Below are 8,077 nucleotides of genomic sequence, written 5' to 3' on the forward strand. Positions count from 1 at the left end.
CCCTGTGTCCCTGTGTCCCTGTGTCCCTTTTTCCCTGTGTCCCTGTGTCCCCATATCCCTGTGTCCCTGTGCCCCCGTGTCCCTTTGTCCCTGTGTCCCTGTGTCCCTGTGTCCCTTTGTCCCTGTGCCCCTGTGTCCCTTTGTCCCTTGTCCCCGTGTCTGAGGGACAGGGAGCGAAGGCACTGGGAGGGAGAGGAGGAATTCCTACGTGTGGGGCTGTGATTTGGGGCCCTTGGGAGCCTCGTGGGCTAATGAAGAGAACAGCTTGTCCTGGGAAATGGGAAGCTGGGGTGGGACTGCTGGCTCTGGGTGACCTGATCTGCCCATTGTCCCACCCGCAGCTCCTGGGGGCACCGTGACTATTTACACAGCGGGGCCACCACTTCCAGAGGGCTCCTGCTGCTCATCCAACACAAATAACCCGGGGATGGAACAAGCCCTGGCTCCGGGGCTGAGCTCCCAAGCACCTGCCCTGCTGGTGACTCCAGGCCAGCTTGATTGCAGCAGAGTGAACGCAGCAAAACCCCGAAGGAATCAACTTTTTGTGTCCTAAATATAAAGCCGAAATATCCAGTAATTCTAAACCACATCAGCCCTTCAGGCTGCATGCTGCTGAAAATGCAAACAGTCGAACCAGACACCCAAACCTTGCAAGAATCCAAGCAGCAGCAGCAGCAGCAGCAGCAGGGAGTCCCTGGCTCTCTGCCACCACTTTATTACTTATCCCTTATTTTTCTATAGCCCTTGGCATGGCGAGAAGTCCTCCTTTAATTATGAACAGGAATGAAGAAGCCCCAGGAGGAAATCATCCAGCTCTGGAGCCGGATAGCTGGAGCTGCACTGATTGCACGGGGGGCTCTTATCAAAGCTGACACAGAGCAGGAGTGGGAGCCACGGGCTGTGCGTGGGAGAGAGCCCGGAGAGGATGGAAGAGCTGAGGAATCCTGCTCAGCTCAATCCTCCCCGGGCAGCTCTCTGCTCTTCCTTTCTTTTCTCTCTCCCTCTCTCTCCCCCTGAGCTGAGAAAAGCAAAGACAGGTCCCAAGAGAGGGAGGAATGAGATAAATGTGGCACCTTTTTGCTTCTCCTTTCGACGCGTCGGAGGGCTGGGTTTGACACAGAGGTGAGCTCTGGGTGATGAGGCTGTTTGTGGAGCCAGGAGAAAACTCCTGCAGCCATTGAAGGCTCTCCCAGGAAGGGAATAACCACTGTGGGTTTGTCTGGCCAAAGCCTTGGGGGTTCTCTGGAGGGTCTGAGGGTCTCATCCAGAGCCACCTCAGCTTCTGCCACTGATGGATCCTCCACACCCCATCCCTGGAAGTGCCCAAGGCCAGGTTGGAGCAACCTGGGATGGTGGAAGGCGTCCCTGCCCGTGTCAGGGGGTGGGCTGAAATGGGCTTTAAGGTCCCTCCCAGCCCAAACCATCCCAGGATTCCATGTTTGGAAGGAATAACCACTGTGTGTTTGTCTGGCCAAAGCCTTGGAGGTTCTCTGTGTGGACTCTCAGCCCCACCTTCTCTGGAGGGTCTGAGGGTCTCCTCCAGAGCCACCTCAGCTTCTGTCCCTGATGGATCCTCCACACCCCATCCCTGGAAGTGCCCCAAGGCCAGGTTGGAGCAACCTGGGATGGTGGAAGGTGGAAAGGTGGGCTGAAATGGGCTTTAAGGTCCCTCCCAGCCCAAACCATCCCAGGATTCCATGTTTGGATGGCACATGGAGCTGCTCCCAGCACTCCCCAGGAGCCCAGGACAAGGTTTGCTGGGACTCACCAGGGAGTCACCAAAAAGGAGCAGAGGCCACAAACCTGATGTTTCAAACTGTCCCTCCACCACCACCTGGTGCTGGGAGACCATGGGAAAGTTCCTGTTGCTGGTTTGGAGCCATTCCCTCTGCATTTTTGGGAGCAGAACAGCCCGTGCCTGTGTCTGTCCCCTTCCAGCCCTGCCACTGCTCAGACCCACTGCACTGCCCCAAAACAGCCTGACAAAGGTGGTGTTGGCCTGAATGACCCTCAGACTGCACTAAAACAGGGGTAACGTGGATCCATCACTCCCCAAATGTTGCCCCATCTCTGCAGATTTAAACCCTCTCCTGGGGATTCTCAGCATCCCCTTTATTTTATGGGGTTCTTGATTATCAAAAAGAAGCCTGCTGAGCTTCACTGCCTTGTTTTCCCCCTCATTTCCCACTCTGGCTCGTTTTTTCAGCCAAAACCCACAGAAGGCACATGAATAATCACGTCAGAGCTGCAGGCACCTCCCAGCTCTGGACATTTTTTTTCCCCCAAAAGCCCCAGATCCCCTCTGGGCTGTGTGAGGCCAAACCCTGTGCAGGGCAGGGGAACGTGGAGCTTTCATTGCCTCCAACCCAGAAAGGAGCAGAAAGACAGAACGGGGCTTTTATGGTGCCCAAAGGGGATTCAGATCAAGGGGTTTGGATGAACTTCCTCCTTTCTTCACACAAAGGAGCTCATTTCCCAGCCATTTGGGGGATGAGGGGGAGCCAAATTCTTGGTGGTTTCCCTCAGTCAGTTCCCTCTGCCCAGAGCTGTGTTTGGTGCCATTCCAGCACTGGGAAAAGGAATCACAGCAGATCCTGCTGGGAGCAGCTGCTCCCAGGCCATACCTGGGGGTTACACCTGCTCAGGGGGAACATCAGGTCATGGGATGGAACAGAAACCCAGGGAGGAGAAAATCCTCCTGAAATTTAAAGTGCTGGCGGATTTTGGGATGAATCACCTGCTTAACAGAGGATTTCAGCAGCTCAGCTCTCCCTCCAAATCACTAAAAATACATTAATTCCCTTATTTCCCCTCCTTCATCCCTCTTATCTTTAGTGGGAGATAAGGCAAGGACAGGCAGAGATTCCCCTGTTGCCAGCAGAGACAAACCAGAAGCAGAGCAAGGATGAATTTCCATCACACATCCCAACACTTCCAGCTCTGGCACAGCCCTGGGATGAAGGAAATCAGCCTTCACTTCTAAAAATACCCAGAAACATTTTGTCCAGAGGTTTAAAAACACCCTGCTCACCTCTGAGCTGCCCTGGCACTGGATATGAAGGGCAGAGGTTATATTTAGGGCATTCCTGCATGGACAAGGTTATTTCTTTTTTTTGGCTTCTTCAGGAGATTCCTGATAATGGATTAATTTTATCAAGGAAAACTCTCAAGGTCTCAGTGGAAAGACCAGAATGTCCTTAAATTCCTGTGCCAAACACAGGCCTGGGTGGGGAAAAAAAAAAAAAAAAAAGGGAATAATGGCAACGTGAAAAGAGACTCTCCCCTAACAGGTGGAAACCCAGGCAAGTGATCTTCCAGACCTGACCCTGCAAACACCCACATGTGGGCTTAATTTTAAGCATGACTGGTTCCTGAAAGTCTGGGATTTAAGGGATTACTCGTGCTTCAAATTGAAGCCACATGGATGGATCCGTGGAGCTGGAGCTCCCAACTGGCTGGCTGTGAACTGGCCACTTGGAGCTTTATCTCGTAATAAACACCAAAATAATCTTATTAACAGTGGCTGGGGGGTTGTGCAGCACCTCAGACACAGATCCCTGCAGTTATCTGGGGCTGTTATTATTATTAAAGGAGCATTTCAGCTCTGCTGGTCCATCCTCATCCTCTCCCTGCACCTCTGGAGTGTCTCTGAAGTTTCGTTTTTTTTCAGGATCTGCTTCAGCCAAGGGGCAGAGACAAAGTTTTATTCCCCTCCCCTGAAAGGGGTTTTCCTTTAAACCCTCCCATTGTGTCCCTTCCACTGTTTTTGTGTAACATCAGTGATGCCATTGGGTCGCCTTTGGGGCTGGGAATGATAATTCCAGGCAAGATTAAGAACAACTTTCTTCTCCCAGTTCAGGGAGGAGCATATTGGCAGAAAATAATCCCCCTCTCAACCCCCAGTTATTAAAAATGAGTCTCAATTTGAAGCATGTTCTCTTTTAAACCCTTTCCTGGCTTAAAAACTGCATATTCTTTATCTTTATTCACGTCTGAGCCCTCCTTAAAAATCCTCCTACGTGTCTTCAGCAACATCTTGCAATGACGAGTCTAATTATGAAATTTATTTTTTTTTTTACTCTCAGAGCTATTTTTTTTTTAACTCAGCCATGAAAATTGGAATAGTTACAACCCAAGGCCACTGAGCAAGAGCTGCAACCCCTGCCCAGGGTGGAGGGGGGGTGGTGGGAGCAGCATCATCCTCTCCCAGAGCTCATCCCCGACTGCTCCTCTGCAGAAACCAGGGAGAGAAACTGGGCACTGGAATAAAATCAGGGAGTGGCATCACCTGCCCTGAACTCTGGTTTTTAAGTTTAGCTGCAGTTTAACTGTTTCTGGAGAAAACTCCTTCCCTCTGGAGTGAAATGTGTTGGAGCAGATCAGTGTCTTTTAGTGGGATTTATCAGCAGGATCCTTGTCACCAGCACAGCCCCCAAATTAAAGAGAAAATGTTCCATCCTGCCTCGTTTAAGCCAGGGAAAAGGGGAGCCTGTTTTTCTTGCAGCTTTCTTGTTCAGCCACTAAACAAATTTACTGAGCTCTGGATTTGTCCTGCTCAACTTTATTATGAACATCAACTTTGCAGGGAGCAGAGACTCGGCCCCTCTGGAAGGTGCTCTGAGGGCTGGAGTCCCTCTGGAGCCAGGCTGGGAGAGCTGGGGGGGTTCACCTGGAGAAGAGAAGGATCCAGGGAGACCTGAGAGCCCCTTCCAGGGCCTGAAGGGGCTCAGGAGAGCTGGAGAGGGACTGGGGACAAGGGATGGAGGGACGGGACACAGGGAATGGTTCCCACTGCCAGAGAACACTTTAGATGGGATGTTGGGAAGGAATTCCTCCCTGTGAGGGTGGGGAGAGGTTGGGATGGCATTCCCAGAGAAGCTGGGGCTGCCTCAAGATCCCTGGAAGTGCCCAAGGCCAGCTTGGAGCACCCTGGGCTAGTGGGAGGTGTCCCTGCCCATGGCAGGGGGTGGCACTGGATGGGCTTTAAAATCCCTTCTAACCCAAATCCTTCTGGGCTTCCAGGATTCTCTCCAGCACCGTTGGAGGCTTTTCCCATTTCTCCTCCTCTTGGCCCACGAGCTGCCTTCTCCCAGCAAGGGGGGGTTGCAGTGGCCTGGGGCATGGAGGAGGGGATGGCAGAAGATGTGGAACCTTTCAGAGGGGTCAGGCTGAGTGTTCTTCTTCCTTGAGAGAATTTCAGGAGCTGCAGCAGCAGCTGGGGCTGAATCCAAGCCCTGGACTGCAGCCTGTGGATCAAATGCTCCCTCTGCCTTTCCCTGACATTCAGGTGACACGGAAAGAACCACAGCAGCAGCTCAGGTGTCATCTCTTTTACCTCTCAGGGCTTTTTTTAATCCTTCTTTCCGACCTACCTGATGGGATGAAGTCCCCAAGTTCATCTTTTTTCTCCAGACTTATTTTCCGGGGGCAAGTTCCCCACACGTAACAATCATGGGGAGATCCCTCCCCAAATCTTCATTCCTGAAGCCCAGCCATGCTGATGATGATGTTTTCCAGGGGCTTGGGGAGTGCTGGGAAAGCTCTGTGAGGTTTGGAGCTGGGATTGAAGCTCTCAGGGAGTCCCCACGAGGGATTCTGAGCAGCCCAGCTCTGCTGGTCGTGCCTAACGAGCTGAACTGGGCCCTGCAGCCCCTGCCCTGTGTGCTGAGGGGTTTATGTAACGTGGGAGAATAGGGGAACCCAGCGTGCAAGGAGGGAAAATTGCTTATTCCATAATGACCTGGGACAGAGAGGGATAATTAGGGTTTCTTTTCTCTTTAATTAGAAAATGGCAAACATAGATTAATCAATTACAAATGCCCCTTTATCCCGCGGTGCACTGCAATTAACAGTACTTAAATGTGTTAACAAAGCAGGAGGCCTGCATTTGTAAAGCAACTTCTTGCTGCTTTTTCTTCCCCCCCCCCCCGGTTTCCCTGACTGTGCCTGAGCCCTTTCCGTCCTCCCTTCCTCTGTGCAGAGGTTTAACCCTCCTAGACGAGGGGTTTTTAAACCGTTATAAATCATCACACAGCGTTAGCAAAACCAAAAAAAAAAGCCCTTTTGGCCGGGCTTGGAGGGGGAATGGAGCAGGGGAAGCCGTGGGTATTCTCCGGGGTCGCACACGACAACGGCAGAGGAAAATCCAGGAGATACAATCGCTCGATTCACGGCTCGTTTCTTACGCCCGCTGCCAAAAGCGTGATTAAGTCACAAAGGGTTCGATCAGGGACACGCAGGGGAACAAAACCCTCCTCCCCATTGACAGGGCGCTATTTTCAGGGAACATCCAGTGCCCTGTCCCGGCCAAAAGTAGGGGAGGACGGGCCGGGGAGGGAGAGGGGGAGCCCGGGGGGGAGGGAGGGAGGGAGCTGCTGCATTCAGGGGGACGAAGAAGGGCTCGGGAGGGAGGGAAGGCAGGGTGGTCCAGCGGCAGGAGCATCCCGGCTCACCTGGAGCCGCTCCCGTGTGTCCGGGCACTGCTGCCATCTATTGGGAGCGAGCGGCTCCAGCCCGCTCCAGAGCCGGATTTTGGGAAGAGGGGGGGAGCGGGGAGGTGTCACCGCGTCCCGGAGCATCGGCAGGGGAGGGTTGTGGGGCTGCGACACGCGGCGCTTCCAGAGCATCGTGGAATGGGTTGGGTTGGGTTGGGAGAACCTTAAATTGCCCGATCCCCCCCTGCTCGGGCCTGCCCTGATCCCAGGATGGGCAGGGGAGGATCCCGCAGGAACTGCCACGTTAGACCGGGATGGCTTCGGAGCGAAGGGTGATCAGGAATTCGGGGGTGGGGGTAGGGCGGGACATCCTGGAATCCCGGGGTGGTTTGGGTTGGAAGGGCTTTAAAATCATCCCATTCCACCCCCTGCCATGGGCAGGGACACCTTCACCAGCCCAGGTTGCTCCAGCCTGGCCTTGGACACTTCCAGGGATCTTGAGGCAGCCACAGCTTCTTACATCTCTCCTTAAGTCATTAGGAATTGTGTGGGAGCCCCAAATCGCCCTCCTGGACCCCCAAGTGCTGGTGACACAGCCCAGGCTGAGACATTGCCTGATGATGCTCAGTTTTGGGGTGGAAGAGGTCAGGGTTAGGTGAGACATTGGGGAAAAATTCTTCCCTGTGAGGGGTGGGGGGGCCCTGCCCATGGCAATGACTTTGGGATTGCTAAGGGATTTTGGGATTGCTGAGGCAGCTGGAGCTTCCCAGAGCACTGAGGGGGGAAGGAGAGCAGAAATTGGGATGCCAAAGGGCTGCTCCTGCTTTGGAAGAACTGGGAATGCAGCAATTAAATAGGTCAGACTTGGAATGGGGCTCTGGGGTTCTGTTGATGCCTCTGGGAATGGGTTTGGATCCCCTGGTGCCCAGTTGGGGGTCAGGCTCCATCTCTGCATCAGTTCTCTGCTCTGGAGAAGGAGGACAGAGGGGAAAAGCTCATGGGACATCATTCATGGAGTAAATTGAGCATCAGAGGGAGAAAATATTCCCTGTTCACCCAGCTTGTTCCCTGCGTGGTGAAGATGAACCATCAGCTGGGTTTGTGATTATCCTCTTGGAAATAAAAAGGCAAACTGAGGCAACACAGGAGTGCAAGTAGGGGAAAATCACATTTTAGTGCGTGTTCAGCAGGAACATGTGCTCACCATATCCTATAGCTTAGGTGTGTTCCAGCAGCTGCTTAGTGTGCATTTATATAATAACTTAATTGGAAGTGGGCTCTGCTTGGGGAGATTAACTTTGCAGTGTTGAATGCCTCAATTTTTTGGAAACCTCTTCAGTGCAGGGACTGCTGGTCAGGCCTTTTTTGGTTAAAACAAGCTGACAGAGTCTCTTGAAGGCTCATTTTAAAAGCTCTCATATGAGAAGGGCTGGATCTGCCCAGCACAACCTGGCTTTTTTTTCTGACTGGGGGCACTGGGAATTTCCTCGCAGGCTTTAAAAATCTGTGTTTCTTAAACAGGAAACGTTTACTAAAGAAGTAACTCGCAACTAACAAACATAAATAGACTCGCACATAGCTCGAGTTCCAGCTTTGTCTCCTTTGTTTATCAGGAATTTGTCAGACAACTGTCTTGGGCTCTA

General features: G+C 52.6%; 1 long non-coding RNA gene across 1 annotated transcript; it reads left to right on the plus strand.

The window, feature by feature from the left end:
* Positions 1-6,259: 6,259 nt before the first annotated feature.
* On the plus strand, positions 6,260-7,566 carry LOC108641703. Its single transcript, XR_001922217.1, has 3 exons — positions 6,260-6,312; positions 6,975-7,078; positions 7,393-7,566. It is a non-coding gene; the product is annotated as an uncharacterized LOC108641703 (long non-coding RNA).
* The last annotated feature ends 511 nt before the right edge of the window (positions 7,567-8,077 follow it).

Source organism: Manacus vitellinus, unplaced genomic scaffold (assembly GCF_001715985.3).
Source record: "Manacus vitellinus isolate BGI_N305 unplaced genomic scaffold, ASM171598v3 scaffold_74_pilon, whole genome shotgun sequence".
Taxonomy (NCBI): Eukaryota; Metazoa; Chordata; class Aves; order Passeriformes; family Pipridae; genus Manacus; species Manacus vitellinus.